Source organism: Paramisgurnus dabryanus, chromosome 2 (assembly GCF_030506205.2).
Source record: "Paramisgurnus dabryanus chromosome 2, PD_genome_1.1, whole genome shotgun sequence".
NCBI lineage: Eukaryota > Metazoa > Chordata > Actinopteri > Cypriniformes > Cobitidae > Paramisgurnus > Paramisgurnus dabryanus.
Genome location: NC_133338.1, coordinates 57,403,789 through 57,421,898, shown reverse-complemented (window position 1 = coordinate 57,421,898; position 18,110 = coordinate 57,403,789). Strand labels below are relative to the sequence as shown.

Genomic DNA, 18,110 nt, shown 5'->3' with positions numbered 1-18,110 from the left:
TTGCTTTCATCTGACCATACTATAGTCTCCCAATAATCCACAGGCTTCTCCAAATTCTCTTTCAACTTTAACCAAGCCTCAATATGCTTTTTGTTCAGCAATGAAGTCTTGCATGGGAAGCGTGCATGGATGCCAAGGGGGTTCAAGTGCATTGCTTATAGTTTTCTTTGAAACAACAGTACCTCCTGATAAGGTCTTCCTGAAGTTCTGCCTGAGTGGTTCTTGGCTCTTGAAGAACTCTCCTGATTATTCTTTAAACTCCTCGGACAGGGATCTTACATAGGGCACCTGATCGTGGCCGGTTTATGGTGAAGTGATGCTCTTTACATTTCCGGATAATGGCAGGGTTTCTCTCTCAATACTGACAGATTTCAGGTGATCTCTTGGCTTTCTTTGCCATTTTGCACCTCATTCTCTTCATTTGTTGAATACTTAATCCCTGTGTCATTTCACTTTATTTATTATGACTCAACTTGTATACTTAAATGTTCTGATTTCTTTGTGTAAATCAGGGCTTTGAACCAGATTTTTTCCCCAATTGGTTCATTCCGAACCCTAAAATTGACGTTCCTGAACCGGTTAGAACAAAAAATAAAAAAAATTCTCAAACCGGTTAATAACATTCTATGTCAGCTGTGGGACATATAAATAAGTAGGCTGATCATTAGGACATTAAACTTAAATTATTAGTCTAATTTAATTTTCCATATGTCTCTATTTTGCCATCAAACATTAAAAAAGGCTACATTATGTAAGTGGCATAAGTGTAATTCTGACATGCCTACATTTGCTGAGTGCACCTAAACACGCGCACACACACAGACGGAGGACGAATTCCAAACAACGCTTCAGAAGAAGATGCAGCATAAACAGTCGCTCCACATAAAGTGAAAATTACTTTGTTTGTCAGTGATTTATTCGTCAAATGTATTTTAATGGACTACAGTATGAGACACAGTAGCGCAACTCTCTCTCACATCAAGAGTTCTGATCTTTGAAGGGCATAGGGATAATCACGTTTAATTGGAGAAGTAGATTTGGAGAATCTACCAAAAACAACCAAAAACGAAAAAAAAAATAACGGTATTAACTGGTTACCATTTTTTTTTAAATAAACATTTCTGTTCCAGAACATATATATTTTTTTAAAGTTTCTGGTTTCGTTTCTGTTCCTTGCAAAACATCAAAAGTTTCTGGTTTTCGTTTTCGTTCCGTGAACCGGTTCAAAGCCTTGGTGTAAATACAATATTTGGCTTGTTGGCTACATCTGGTGGACATTTTGTGTCAATAACCCACTTAGAAATCCCCTTACTGATAAAAATGCTGATGTGTCAAATACTTATTTTCACAGCTGTATGATCCTTGCATTATAGTAGGTCTTAAAGTTATAGCAGCCTAGTGTCTGCTGTCTGTTTTTAATTTTAATCCAAATTGTTATTTCATTTAAGCAGTGTTATTTTACATTTTATTATTCAATTTGCACCTGAAAATCACTGGTAGACAAACCAAATCTTGTTGGGGTCAATAATATTTAAATGTCTGGCCAAATTGGCTAGTGGAAAAATCCCCTAAATTGAGGATTAGTGTACAATGTAACAAGTAAAAAATTGGAACAAAAAGTGTTTTTGGTATTTTAGGAAAAATTCACATATAGTTCAACAAGAAAGTTTATATGATAGCAATGCATACTATAATTTACTGAATCCTTATGTTTCAGGTATTTTAGGTTCTTGTGATAAAATACCTACCTGAGAGATACAGAAGATGTCTTCTTTTATTTACTTATTTACATTATTGTTCCTGCTGTATGTTTCATTTAAAGTAAGTATCTAGCTGCAATTTATAAACAGAACAACATGTCTTTAAGATGTCTATGTAAAGTTTTTCTGGATTTTACACAATTTATCTGAACAAATATGACTCTGGATAGGTGGATAGGTTTTAATTACATTAGTCAGTTTTGGACCATAGAGGAAGGGCACTTTATTTAATAGGATTCATTAATTGATAAAATATATTATATCATAAAATTATTTTATATAATATACACAATTAGTATGTGATTAGATGTGAACTATATATTTGGTGGTGGGGCTGGCAGTTTATTTTTTAGTTTGCTCAGATTATTAACACTGTAAACCCAGACAAGTTTATTTTACTTAAAAAAGTAGACAAAATTTGTTGCCCTTATGTGAACTAAAACAAGAGTACATTTAAAGGACAAGTTGGGTATTTTACACTTAAAGCCCTGTTTTCAGATTCACTGTAAAAAATTCCGTAGAAATTGCAGCTGGGTTGCCGGTAATTTACCGTAGATTTAAATTTATGTTTTTAACTGGCAACATTTTGTTCAAAGTTAACTGAACATTAAACATTTACAAGTCTTTGTCTTTATAGAGTAAAACTAAAAAAACAGCATCAAGCAAAACATTCTGGGAAACAAAATCTGAAGCAAAAAACAGAAAAAGGTTGATGATGACTTCTGGTTCCCAGAATGCTTTGCATGAGGCTGTTATTGTATAGTTTTATTCTGTAAAGATAAATACTTGTTAATATTTAAAATTGATTGAACTTTGAACAAATTCTTGCCAGTAAATTACATAAATGTAAATCTACGGTAAATTACCGGCAACCCAGCTGCAATAACATTGTAATTTCTACTGAACTTTTTTACAGTGTTGTTTATGATGAAATAGAACGGGTTTGACTGAAATTTGGACATATGATGCTGGCTGGAGAATTTTCGGTTTCTGTTGTATCAGCCCCCACCTCTACAATGGCTGCATAGGTGCACTGGAACAATCCTTCCTAAAATGCATAGGCCTATTCTATATTTATACATTATATTCTATACATGTGTAACCTAACCGTAAAAAACATGACACCTAAAATTAATATAATGACATTCATTTAGTGCCAACCAAAGTCAAAATCAAAACTACGCCCTTGCTGAAAATACAAATCACTGCGACTGCGGTACTAATTCCCAGTGGACCTGTTTATTTATCCACAGACAACAAATCTTACTTCTGATAATATAGGCAATTTGCATCTAGCTCAAAGGTGGGAGAGAACCGTGAGTTCTGAATGTTAAAACCGGAAAGGATTTAATTTGTGAAAACAGCAGCGGTCTTCATGAAACCTCCTGCAGGGGGAACCCCACTATCATAAGTTGTGTTTGACTTAATGCTGCTCTGCAAGAACCGGCAGCGGAGGACATCAAAGAACCCCAAAGGCGATTCAAGAAATTATACAAAAGAGTTTACTTCTGAAACGCTCTCACTGCACTTTGATGTCATCCGCCTGTCGGTTGTTGTGGTGTAGCATGAAGTCGAACACACGTGTAAATGAACACTATTAGTAATGTACCAATGTTCAGATATGTTCTAAAATATTTAAAATTATCTTTAAAGGAATATGCAGACTTTTTGGGACTTTAGCTAATTCACTGTATCCCTCAGAGTTAGGTAAGTCCATAGGCCTACGTACCCTTTTCATCTCTGTGCGTGCTGTACTGTAGCTCTGTCTGAGTCAACGCTTAGCACAACTCTGAGCGAACTCTCTCCTCCTCACCACGGGACTTCTCAGGTGCTGCGAACAAATCACTCCGCCCAAGCAGCAGTGCTTCGCCTTCTGAGAATATAGTTCCCAATACGATTAAAAGATGGATGTGTCTCATATGACCTTGTTATTTGTATGCTGTGACTATACAAATCACAACATATAAATGGAAAATGTTGGCGTTATTTTGTCACTTATGGCCAGGGCCGGAGTGGGGCCACTTTTCAGCCCGGGAGTTTCGTACCCAAGACCGGCCCACTTTTTCCAAAGTGTTATTCTAAATTAGCACTTTTTTCAAATTGGATAAATAAAGCAACAGTTCAGCTCTTACTATAGTTTCTATTAATATCATGGTTAAACAAATAAGGTAAAAGTTAAATAATATTTCACTTAAGATGAGAAGTTAACAAAAATATTCCTCTACACTCTTAAAAAGGCTGTGTTATTTTTTACCCATAATGGGTAAATATTGGACAGAACACATGTTGTGTTAAAAATAACCCAATGTTGGATTGTTGTTATGCAACCATGGATTATAATAACCCAACAGTTGGGTTAAAACAACCCAGCATTGGGTCAATTTTAACCCAGCAGCGTGTTCTGTCCAATATTTACACATTATGGGTCAAAAATAATCCAGCCCTTTTTGGAGTCTATTCCACAAGAAAAGGTTGATAAATTATTAGCATTGCTAATGCTATGAGGGCTATGATTAATCAGATGCAAATAGAAACATAAAACCCAGTCCGAATTAAAAAAGAAAACAATTTGACAAAAATATTGAATCCAATATTGGGTAAATATATAGCATAACAAGTGATTTATAAGCTTTTTTCGGCTGGTCATTTTTGACTGGGGACACAAAAGGCGTTATATGAACTGAACACAACCTGATTGTTACATAACTTTAATTCATATTGTTTACTCATTGCCTCCTCGTTTTTAGCGGGGAACTGGCTTATCTGCTGCTCAGAAGCTGCTTGCATAATATTTGCAAAGTCTATGAATCGTCATGTATACACAAAAGGGTAATATTTTAACTTAAAAAAAAATGTTGGCTTGTAAATAGTTTGACATCGGTATTAGCCGAATAATTACGTTGCTAATGCTAATCATTACTAGGCTTATTTCTCTTTAAGTTACCTGTTGTTGTCCTCTTGAAAATAAATCTGTAAGTTTAAAGTTTGGCACATTCGGCAGCATCATCCTCTAATGGATTTTTTCTTCAACCTGTTTTTTACGCCCTCCTCCTCTCAGATGCGTATTGTTACGGTAGGGCCGGCCCAGCCTACCGGAGAAAAGTTTTCTTGGACGCGCTATGGACCGAACCAACTCTATGGGAGGGGAGGGAAAAACTCCCTCACATGGTACAACCCATGCAGAGGCTGCGCGCTGCAGTGTCAATGCGAAACGTGTGAAGTGTTTTTTAAGAGAAGATAGACTCACTAACGTGACAAATGTAAAAAAAAAAAAACTCGACCGGCCCAAAAGTGAAGCGGCCCACCGGGAATTCTCCCGGTTCTCCCGATTACCCACTCCGGGCCTGCTTATGGCTAGCTGGAGCCATTTACTTCCAGTCTTTGTGCTAAGCTAGGTTAGTGATGGGTCTATCAGACAGAGTTACGGGACAAATGGAGATGAAAAGGGTATGTATGGACTTATCTAACTTGGGGGGTAAGGTGATTAAGCTTAGGCTAAAGTTGTTTTGTCTAAATTGTCATACCCTGCCATACGCAAACGCTGCCCCTGTTTGTTATTATTGTGGAGAGAACTACAAAAAAAAATGTACTGAACAGGGTTCATGTAAGTTAACAATGATCACGTGAACAGTGAGTTCACAAAATTATCATTTACAACAAAACAACATTAATAATATAAGAGCTTAAACCTCTAAGACATTTTATAAGAAATATTTAAGTAGTTAAGTTCTTAATAGTTCTTATTATGTAAAAAAAATGCTTAAATGATCAAAATATTCAGGCACAAAGGATTGTTAATATTTCTTACATCATGTACTGATAATTAAAAAAAAAAAAAAACTAATAAGATCATTTCACTTGAATGTTTTAGTTTAATGAATTTTATACCCTTAAAAGTTATATGAAGTAAGATTTTTTATATGTGCAAAACACAAAATATTATATGATGTTTACTTCATTGTTTATGTAAAGACAATATCTGGGTTAACAGTGTATAGTTTATGTAATGCAGATGCGTGTTCATCAAACTTAATTTGATTGATCATAAAAATACGCAAATAAAAAAATCTAAAGATGTAAACAGTAGATCTCAAAAATACAGAACAGTCAAAACTACTCTTTACTTTTATATATTTAGCAAACCAATTAACATCCTAACATTACTTTTCAGATATAATTTCAATTGTTTAAGTACAGTACACCTAATTAATATTCATCAAATATACTATTTAGATATTTTTATTGTCTCTCTAATCTCCTTGTAATTTAGTTTGATCCATTTTTTTATTTATTTTGTTGTCTCTTCAATTATATATCAATAATACACAAGAAGAACACAATGCTGTTCAGCTTTATATAACAGATACTGGAGTGTCATGAATGTCAGTGTGTACTTTCTGAACTAATCATTAACTTCTGTTTTCTGTACAATAAAAACGGCCTCTATTGTTTATCTGTAAACCGTCACTTCATTTACTTTAAGCTCTTTGGGTTTACTTCGACTTCTATATAAATGAAATAAATGAAACTGTACTCAATGTTTGGTATTAAACTCACAAAAAAAGTCTGACAGAATGACATGATTTTACATCAGCTCCACAATGTCAGAAACAAAATACTCCAGCCCTTTCCTAAAGTACATCTTTAAAGAGTTCACAATAGTACCAAATGTGTACATATATTTACCTAATAGTAAAAGGGCACTGCCCCAGTGACAGCTGAGTTACACTATATTCGTCTCCACATCTCTCAAGATGCCGCCGGTTTACATGGCATGATGTCTCTCTGTCCTTCTCAGTTAGTTTTTTTATTTCTGTTTTATTAACAGCTTTCTTTATACGAAATGCTACCTCCCAACTGATTTATGATCATCATACACTTTTAAATATTAGGAGCTCATACGATAAACTTTTAAAGAGGCAGACGTAAGCTGCAGCTCACTATCACTAATGGCGCTTTTCCATTGCATAGTACCCCACGGTTTAGTTTAGTTTGGGTTGGGTCAGCTCACCTCACTTTGGCGTGGTTAGCTTTTCCATCGAGTTTAGTATCACTTTGTAGTGGGAGGGATTATAGGCGTGTAGTTATATTTGCGCTGCCTACTGCTGTGACATCATACTAGTGAGAGCGCTGTTGTACATTCTCATACATTCATTTATTTCTCAGTCCGCCACAAAATAAAAATTGGCCACCACAAATAGATGTTTGCTCATCGCGTTTATCACTACCTCTGTCTCACATGACAGTTTCTGTTCAAACACCAGTGGCGTCAGTCGACGGCGCTCCGTTGAGCCTCATTGAAGTTGCATTTAAGCATATATGCGGACGTGCGCATCGCGAATGTTCCGCCACAAACTGCAAGAATGGAAAAAACTGTTATGGTGTCCCTGATTTTCAACCTGTGAATGTTTTTTTTATCGCTAAAAGGGAGTTTGGGAACTTAGCAGAGCACAGAAGACAACATGTTTCCTCGAGACAGCAAGCTAGCACTAAGGTAAAGCTAATATTTACATTATAGCGATGACGCTGTAGTGACGAGTCTGTCAAACCAATCAGTGATCTACAGTGTTTTCGCGTCATGTTTGGTATCAGCTCGGGTCGCTTGAAACCCCAACCGAGGTGGTACGAAAAAAGTATCGGGTGCTACGTACTGCACCCAATGGAAAAGCTCCCAAAAGTAAGTTGACCCGACCCAAACTAAACTAAACCGTGGGGTACTGTGCAATGGAAAAGCGCCATAATATAAGTGACTATTCCCACCTGGCTGAAACATGAGCCCTGGCCTCTGCTGGAATAGAAACAGCGCCGTCATGGATAGCGAGGAGGAAATTTGGTGAAACTAAAGGCTTACCTGGTCTCATCCCCAGTTTTGGGGATGGTGTGGCGCGTTCGGGGGGCACGCTTCCACGGTGGACTTTGCCAGTTGGACCGATGGGAGCCGTGGCGCCTTGTATTCGATGTGCCCTTCATCTCCACTGGAATGAAGTTCATTTGCAGAATCTTCACCATAAACCGGTTAGTGGGCGGTAGTCTGACGATGCCTCGGTACCAGCGATCAGGTTGGCATTGATAAATGCCCGTTCGTTGAGAAACAAAGGCTTTTATTTTAAATGACTTCATTGGAGTCTGAAATGTCTATTTTTTGTTTATCACTGAAACCTGGTTGAACGTTGGGGATATGTCTGCTTTTGGATAAGTGGTTTTTAATACTTTTAATACAGTTTTTAATACTCCCAGAGAAATGGAAAGGGGAGGTGGTGTGGCTTCTATCTATAAGGAAAGATTGCTGGCTTGTTTAAATGATGTCAAAGCATGGTCTAAACATTTTTGAAGTCTAAATGAATCAAAAACAGAATTGATTATCTTTGGGTCTTCTGAGCTAGATAACGCTGTTACAGTTTTTCTTGGTTGCTTAAACACATTTCTTGAAACTATGCCTCATATCCTCCAAACAGTAAACACAAATCCATAACGCCTCACCCAGTTCTCCAAACATCATATATTCAGGTCAAAATGAAGCTCTACACTCAAAACCATTTACTCTTACTGAAAAACCAAACTTTCCACTTAGACAACACACACAAGCTTTCAAAAACACACACACTACAACATAGTATTACACAGTGGTGCAATGACATCAAAACAATATATCCCAAACTGGTAAGTTATATTGCTTGTGGTATATTGCACATGACCAAAAAGAAACAATCAAGATTGTCTAAAATTGTTATTTTTAAGTATTAAAACTAGGGCTGGTAATTTAACGCGTTAATTAGATTAATTAATTGAGAAAAAAAACACGTTAATATTTTTAACGCTTTTAACGCACTGCGCCCCACACCAGACCTGTACGTACAACGTGCAATAATCTGTAGTGGCGAGTCAATCAAGCATGATGGCCAACGACGACAACACAAATCTGCCTGGCTTTCTGAATGGAAAATTTAAATTCAAAACTCTTTCCAATGGAGCCATTGATAAAACCAAAGTCCTTTGCGTTCTCTGCAATAAGGAATTTGCATACCATCGAAGCAGTTCTAGCATGAAATAGCACCTGAACTCAAAACATATTGCGAGTTCTGCAGCTAGCACAACCCCGGATGCTCCAGGGAAGTTTCACCAAACCACGCTGACTGAGAATCGCTGCAAATTAAGTAAGTCGTCCTCAGAAACACTTACAAATGCAATATCTAAATGGATTGCAATGGACTGTAGGCCTGTTAATATTGTGGAAGACAAGGGGTTAATGGATGCTTTTGTATTGCGTCTTCCGATACAAGCTACACACTACCGGCGAGACGTACCGTACTTACGAGAATAAATCAGCTGTATGACACCGAAAAACTATCAAAAGTGAAAAAATTGTCTCAAGCACAATATGTTGCTCTGACCGGAGATCACTGGACTTCAGTGAGTAATCACAACTATTTAGGTGTTACTACGCACTTCATTGATCGTAACTGGACACTTCAGTCATCCGTGCTAACGGTACTTAAAACAGAGACACGACATTATTCTGATGCATGTGCCGAACAGTTCTTGACAGTGGCAGACAAGTGGAACATTACCGAAAAAGTGACCACCATCGGAACGGACAGCGCTCGAAATATGATTGCAGCAGCAAGAAAACTTCCGTTTGATCACATCCCCTGTGCCGCGCACATATTGCAGAGGACCATTACCGTTTGCCTCACGGACAGTGGGTTTGTTGATGCATTGACAAAGTGTCGCAAAATTGTAGGACACTTTAAGCACAGCCCTGCTAACACAGAGGAGCTACATCAGCAACAAACTGCAATCGGACAACAAAGAGAGCAACTGATACAGGACGTTTCGATGAGGTGGAACTCATCGCTCGATATGATCACACGTCTCTTACGGAATGAAGAGGCTGTTAAGGCAACTTTAGCCCAACAGAAACACAAGTTAGTCATGCTGACTGCTGCTGAATGGGACAAACTGCACAAGCTGAAGACGCTTCTTGAACCATGCAAGTAAGTCTGTCACACATCCATCCCATTTATAGTTGCAGCTGTATTGTTAAACAGCTAAAATGTGTACAGCTCTTACTGAGAAAGATAAATATGTTTGTTAAAAAAAACCCTTTTAAAAAATCCATAAAATGAACTCTAAAAAATGTTAAGGATTTTAAAATCCACCATGTGTTAAATATGCTTATCTTAGCCTATGTACTGAAATTTATTGACCTTGTTATCTTCCACCTCAGGTATGTGACTGAACTCCTTGGGGGTGAAACCTGTGTTTCATGCTCTGTGGTGCTGCCTGCATTCTGCCACCTTAACCATGTAATGAGGGTCTCTGATGATGATCCAGCATATGTGGCAAGGTTCAAGACTGCCTTTAAGAAAGACCTTGCTGAACGCCAAGCTGTCATGAACAATGAATGGCTGAAACTTTCATCAGCTCTTGACCCACGTTTTAAGGACTTAAAGTGCATGGCCAGAGGAGAGAGAGAACAGGTGTGGTCCAGCCTTGAAAAAATACTACAAGAGGCAGAACCCAGCACACATACTCCACAACCCAGGGAAGAACATGAGCCAGTTAAGAAAAGGAAAATCCTTCTGCTGGGTTCAGAGTCAGACTCGGAATCAGAAGAAGAAAATCATGTTAGCAATGCACTACAAAACTACAGAGCTCAACCCATTATTGAGATGGATAAGTGTCCTTTAGAGTGGTGATCAGTTAATGCAGAGGCCCATATTAAACTGTCTGCCTTAGCTCGCAAATATTTGGCCACGCCTGCAACCACTGTACCATGCGAAAGACTTTTCTCACTGGCGGGCAACATTGTGCAAAAGAAGAGGGCATGTTTAAACTCAGAAAATGTAAACAAATTAGTTTGTCTCAGCAACTGGTTGAAGGAGAAATAAGAAATTAAGATTTCTTGTTCTGTTATTGTTTGACCATTGCAGTTTAAGACACAGGCTAAAAAAGACGGTTAAGGCCATTGTCGCCAAGTGATAGATAGGCTTGTGTTTCACTGCATGAAAAGTGGAATTTTCGCCAGAATGTGGCACTGTAGATTGTTGTGAAACTCCAAGTATACGACTGCGCATGACAATTTGCAGCCAACACCGAAAACTGCCATAAGTTGTCAGAAGTTGACGTGGGTCTTGCTCTGAAGTTGTCCCCCCTTCCCCTAATTCTAGGGGAGGCTTTAACATGTAAATGAACATGCTGTGAGCTATACAAATGCAAATGAGGGTAGCAGCTGGGGGAGTTTTACTCAGGTGACATTCTGAGAGGTTTTAAACTTTGATTTTAATAAAATCTCTGGTATCAGTATAGCCAAATTACAAACTCTTAAATTGTAGCTTGAATTGATTTATTTTCAAAGTATGCTACACTGTTAACCCAGATATTGTCTTAATGATATAAACATTACTTAATATTTTGAGTTTTGGACATATACTTAAAAATATATTATACCCATAATCCTTTGTCCCTGAATATTATGATTATTTAAGCTTTTTTACAGAATTAAGAACTAATAAGAACTTTAACTACTTAAATATTTGTTAAAATGTTATAGAGGTTTTTTGCTCTAATATTATTCATGTTGTTTAGTTTTAAATGATAAATTACCATTTTTGTTAATGAAAGTCACCGTTCAGGTGATCAGTGTTTATTGACATAAACAGCACATTGTACTGTATTTTTCGCAGTTTTGTGTGTGTTTCAGTGGAGAATCAAGTTTATTCAATGACTGACTTATTCATGAGTTTTGTGTTATAATACCATTTATAACACTAAGAGAATTATAATTATAAATGAATTAAAAATAGAAAATCTTTCAACTCAGTTAACTAAGCGGAGATGTTGGACAGAGTAATTCAAAATCATCTTTAAGTTTAATGACATTCATTTATCAAAATATTTTCTTCATCATTTATCACAATACTATCAAAATATTTTTCCCTAATTTTTTTTAAACTATCCCTTTAAGTAGATTCAGTTTGTCCAGGCCAACAGTATATATGAATATCTCTGTATGTCATTAGCAATAACCAATGTTAGGTAAAAAAAAGATACACAAAACAATTTATTTCAACAATTTTAATTGTTTTAACAGAGTTTTAATCAGGCTCAATTTGTGCATTCTATGCAAACAACATGTCAAACAACAAAATGTCTGTCTGGAAGGGAATGAAGCAAGGAAACTTGTGCAATTACATCACAGCTCAAATACTGTGCATAGTGGCATGACTACAGTTATTGAATTCACATACTGGTAATCCTGCCATACTTGTTGTCCATCATATACATCTCCTAACACACCCTTTGGCATTTCCCGCTTTCGCCTTTCATCTAATTTCTCTTCAAATCCAAGTCTTTAACAAGTCCTCCCAGAGACTGCACAACACTCTTGTATCAGTAAGAACGTATTGGATGGACATACTCTTCACTGCTCAAATATGTAGCCTTTCTTAGCAAGGCAGAGCCACATTTCTTCCTTAATGCAGACCTCTGCTGTGGGTTATTGTAGAATGGGATGTGACCACAAGTCCTGCAAACCTTTGTACCATCCCGTCTGAGCTCATAGGTTTCAGTAAGCATGTACACTGTCATACATTTTGGACAACCCACATACTGTAAGAAGTCGTCACGGAGGATACCAGTCAATTTCATCATGCCCAAAAGTTTCATTAACAAGTGTTCTGGTTTTTCACTTCTGGCCTGATCACTTCCATGCTCCTCCCCATCTTGTATGTGAGGATAGGGTTCACTCTGCTCCTCAGCAAGGATTTCCCCCTCTTCATCCACATAGTCATCCTATGAAATTTTAAAGGACATATTTAAAACACATGCAATGCACATACTCAGCACCACCATTAGACCATTAGAGATGGAAAAGCCCATCGTTAATATGGCCATTTGAGATTGAAAAGTCCATCATGAATGTGGCCATTTGAGATTGAAAAGTCCATCATAAATGTGGCCATTTGAGATTGAAAAGCCCATCGTTAATATGGTCATTTGAGATTTAAAAAGAACATAATTAATATGTTCATTTCTCATCAATAGGGCCATTTGAGTATGAAAAGATTTGAAAACTGTAGTTGAAAAAGATCATGTGCATCTCAAACAGCTAGCTTTAGTGCAATGAACCAGTTAAGTACTTTGTGGGAACTTCATCCACTTCAACTTCATTTTAGGATTTTTTAATACTTTATAAAGTGTGTTTATACTTTAGTTGCTTTCATTAGTTAACTAACAGAAATTTAAGAGTGGAAAACAATCATGTGGGTGAAAATTGTTAGGTTTTCCCATTTCAGCTCTGGATTAGCATGTATTGAACTTTATACTAGTATATCCAAATGTAATTTCATGCTTACCACACAACAGGAGATGTCCAGGAAAAGACGAATGCTTTGGTCATCTGCTGTTTCGTCTGAAAAACAACAAACAGAAGATAACGTTATGCATTATAACGCGATATTCCTATTCAATTATAATTTACTATTAAAATAACAACAACAGTGATAATCAACCACATTTAACTCCAACGTTTTTGTTTAACTTGTTGATTTTATTTTACTTTACTTGTTGATATGTTTTAGTATTGTTTAAAATGATAACATACGTAAAGCAAGCCAAGCTTATATAAAAAATATGTATTTATGCTCACCGTTGTCTGAACTGAAATTCGCTGGGTGCGTTTCTTCAAATTCTTCAATCACTTCTTTTTCTGGGTCCTCGGAGTGCATTTCACTTTCACCAATCTCTCTAACTCCAGTAAAGTTATCTTCCGGGTCTTTACACATGACGGGACATCACTCACAGCGGATTCATGACTGGGTAGCAGCAGGCTCTGTACGTTATCTGACGTAGCCCTTTTGGATTTTTTTCTCCCAAACTCCATTTTTTAAATAGCGCTTTCTGTGGTCAAAATACTGTGTATGACACACTTCAGTGTTGCAATGTTTACAGAAGCGCCGAGGTCGTTTCTTCAGTCTTGGGACTTACATCTTTCAACTGACAGCACACTGTGTTGATTTCACACAGAGCTTCCGGCACATCGCGTTTGTTGTTTATATCATACGCATGCGCACACGTCTCACAAGATTTTCCTTATATCAATAACCTCGCATGTGATTGGAGGAGCCCGACAGGCTTCTCGCCTTCGTCCAATCATGTGCGAGGTCATGGTCACGGCTCACACAGCAGTGTCGACAAGCGTAACAGACGTTTGGTTTGGTGTTTGTAACTCTCCAAGAGCAGACGGGTGCACAATCCCAAGATTGCGGTAAGAATAATTTTATGTATAAGCATATTTTTTGAAGTAGCCCAAGCTGTGTGTTTTATAACTAAGAGGTGTTTTTTGTCTTGTAATTTACAGGAGGCTGTACGGCGTCTCTGAGGCACACTGCAGGCGCTATGAACCAGAGCAAAGGTAACGTTACGATTTAAAGAATATGTTTTTATTCTTGTATAAGGAAATAGATACGTTAACAGATCCGAGCTTAAACCCACACATTTTGTTTTCACAGACTAACGTCGCCTCATAACAAAGACGTGACCTCCGATTTGCTTGGGGCTATTTCAGCAAGTCCAGATTTACTGCTGAGAATGACGACATTGTTTGTAAGTATAACTTCTAATGTTTTTCCTCATTTCTTGTTTAATTGTACCGTGACTCTTTTTATTAATACCAGTCTCATTTAATTGTTTTCCAGCTGCCCGTAAGACGTGTTATGAGTCGGTACGCCGGAGTTTCAGATACAAACAACCTGAACTCGCATCGCAGGCGGAAAATGCGAAAAGTTTAGCTCGGAGTCGATCCAGAAGAAAAATGGTAAGATTTATTATATTAGATCAGTTTTTTGTCAATGTGAGTATTTTTCAGGTCACTTATTGTCCTTATTGATTGTATTACAGTTACTGGAAGCAAGACGAAGTGTGTTGGCTGAGGATGAGATGGACATTTGGAAGTGCGCCACCATAGATCTCATATCTGATGAGGAATACGGCATTGTTGGCGGGGTGTCTGGATGGATTGTGCGGCCACCGCCCTCTCGCAGCCTGGAACTCTCCGAGCTCTGTGCCACACTGCATTCCAGATTAGAGGCGATACCAAAGTACCGGGCAACTCACCATATACGCGTGAAAAAGTGACTTTTTTACAACGTTTTTGAGGTTTTTTTTCAACACTTTGAAAAAGATTTTTAGGGATCTTTCCCGAACATCTTAGGCACTTTTTGACGTGTTTGGAGTACAATATAAGAGACATTATGCTGCTTTGTACATAGTTGTGTGTTTATAAATAAAGCTCTTTCTTTGAATAAACAGCTGTGTGTTTATAAATAAACCTCTTTGTTTTATCTTATATTCCTTGATGTTGTGAATAATGTAGTACATAGCACAATGACATTAATATATAAAAAATGATAACATAAATTATTTATTATTATTATTATTATTATTTATTGGGGTTTACATTTATAATGAGCCAGGGTGCCCAATAACCCCCCTCTTTAGAGTAACGGCCCGACTTGAATTTACTCACTCGGTATTGGCTGAAGCCACTACTTTTAAACAAGAAAAATCCCTTGTGATTGGCTTGAAGTCATCTGCCAACCATTCACGGGGGATTTTACTTGTTTAAAAGTTGTGGCTTCAGCCAATACTGAGTGATTACATTCAAGTGGGCCGTTACTCTAGTTTTGCTGCTATTCACATGCTAATTAGGCCAGAGACGCTCTAACTGGCCGGCAGAGATTTCGCTGCTATTCATATGCTAATTAGAGGCATCGCACCCGCGCGGGGCTCTCCACCTACGTCATGGTTCGTTTATGACGATTTGTGACACAGACAAACGCGAAGCTCGCTGCTGGTAAATTGAGGAAAGCTGCCGAAAATTCGGGAGATTTTCGGGAGCCTACAGGCGCTTACGGGGACGAAAATCCCACTTTTCATGCAGTGTTTATTAAAAAATGTTACAGCCCTTGTAGCCCGAGTAGGCTTATGTTCAATAATAAAAAAATGTTATGGCCATTGTAGCCTGAGTGATAGGCTTGTATATAAAAAAAATTTACAGCCATTTTAGTCTGAGTTGATAGGCTTGTGTTAAAACATGTAAACATTATGGCTATTGTAGCCTGAGTGATAGGCTTGTGTATTAAAAAAAAAATGTTACAGCCATTGTAGCCTGGGTAATAGGCTTGTGTTCAAAAATAAAAAAAAATGTTATGGCCATTGTAACCTAAATGATAGGTTTGTGTTAAATAAAAACCCTGCTTTTTGTTATAATGGATCAGTCTTCATTAAACACAATTATTTTAAATTACATTTTGGGGTAAATTCTCAATGAATATTTACGTGCAATGAAATGTGATTAATTAGATTAATTAATTGCCACATCATGTAATTAATTAGATGAAAAATTTTAATTGTTTACCAGCCCTAATTAAAACCTTTAAAAGTCATTTTCTGTCAGTCATGGAAGTAAAAATAGCAAGCTTTTACAGTTTTTATCAATTGCTTACACACGTTTTCAAAACTAAGTCTCCTTTTTTCAAAACTCTACACACAATTCTCAAAACTGCACACACAAAATGCAAAATAGCGTATATCTCCTTCAAAATGCAACACTGCATTCAAAATGCCACAAACACATGTCAGAATGAAGCATTTGCATCAAATGGCAAACACTTCTTTCATAGTAATACATTTTTGGATATACCATGTAAACACTGCTGTTCTAAATCTAAAGCTCTTTGGTCTTTTATGGGCTTATATCTACATTTCAATACAATGTTCTACAGTGAAAGTAATCTGCTGAGAGGGGTAACAAGCAGGGACGTGCACAGACATTTTGAGGGGCAGGGGCTCAAGTGAAATAAAGGGCACTTCTCTTCTTTTTTTTTTAAACAAAAAGTATATATATTAACGCAATTCTGACTTCCTTTTATAAAAAAAAATATTAAAAAAGTTAATTAATTTTATCTTCCTCAAACTCACGCAATTGTTTAATTTTCAAAAGATGTCTACAAAATAATCAGTTCACACAGACACCATGGTCTCCTTAGTAGTCTAGGTTTATAGAGCAGCAAAGGAAGCCATTACACAATGTGCATGTTTTGAAAACATTAAATTACATTACAATAACATTAATTACAAATTTGTTAAAATGCTAAAAACAAAGTTGTGACTGCTGAGTTAGCGCTACATGCCAATAAATGCTATATCATATGCTAGCGTTTAGCTGATTAGTTGTTAGTTGTTACTCAAAATGTATTTTTGTCTGATAAGGGCTCAAAATATAAGGTCTGTTTACTAATGTGAGCTTCTGGCATGAGCCTCAGAGCAGAGCTCAACATTATTATTCATGTGGCAAAAATAGACCATTTCATTAAAATTTCAAATTCTAGGGTTGTAAATGGACATGTAAAAACGTTTCTGGATAATTCTTGCACTTAATAAAGCAACATACCTTCTATGTAATTGTCAAAGAACAATTTAACATATTATGACAACACATCCTATGGCACCTTTAATCTTAGGTTTCATATTTATTAGGGTTACACATGTCAGAAACATCAAATATAGATTAGGCCTATTTTTTTGTATTTTATATTTTACTTTTTTGTGATGTCAGTGAAAATTCAGACTGGGCAAGTAAAATACTGAACCATCCATCAGATTTCTTCCCAATCTACTCCAGCACTCCAGTATAACACATTATACTTATTTAACAGCCATTACAAAAAACGCAAACAAAAGCTTACTACTGCAGTTAGCAATTATTTTTTTGTTTGTGCTTTATTATTTTCTGAGCAGTCTGTTTAAACTACATACACTACACTGTTACAAGTTTGCAACTCTTCAGGTTAATATGGGATTGCCATGGAAAACAATGTCCCTGAATCGTTATGTGTAACAACGTGTCCCATATTTTGTGCATAAAACTGTTAATATAAGAATGCTTTCTTCCTCACACACTTACCGGTAGCTGCCTGCCTGCATAATCATGCACATGATCGCTTCTCGTTCTTCGGGCTGAGCTTTGGCGCTTGAAGCCCGAATGATGCAGCACGAGTGTAGACAAACCAATCATAAAGCGCAGTAAGTTAGAGAGGCGGGACTAAGGAAAGGTAAAGCCAATCATATTAGCGATGTGAATTTTGGAGGCGGGACTCATCTGTTAACCGTTTGTGTGCCACAAATAGCGCTATTTTTCTTTATATAAGAGTTTAAATCTCATTTAAATGATTTCTGAATAAATTCATGTTAAATTAAATAAGCAACAAGTAAAAAACACAGGAAACAGACAGACATCAGTTGTTATATGAATAAAGATCATATTATTTTTTTTTTTTAAAAGCACCC

At 36.9% G+C, this 18,110-nt stretch overlaps 1 protein-coding gene, 1 long non-coding RNA gene and 1 pseudogene across 2 annotated transcripts in view; all 3 read left to right on the top strand.

Annotated features, from left to right (window-relative positions):
* The window catches only part of LOC141281493 (uncharacterized), a 142,027-nt gene that overhangs the window by 32,304 nt on the left and 91,613 nt on the right, over positions 1–18,110 (top strand). The gene's annotated exons all lie outside the window — the stretch shown is intronic.
* On the top strand, positions 8,656–10,753 carry LOC141281872 (E3 SUMO-protein ligase ZBED1-like; annotated as a pseudogene).
* Positions 13,986–14,656, top strand: LOC135743964 (uncharacterized). The gene is made up of 3 exons (XR_010530622.1): positions 13,986–14,175; positions 14,273–14,366; positions 14,459–14,656. It is a non-coding gene; the product is annotated as an uncharacterized lncRNA (long non-coding RNA).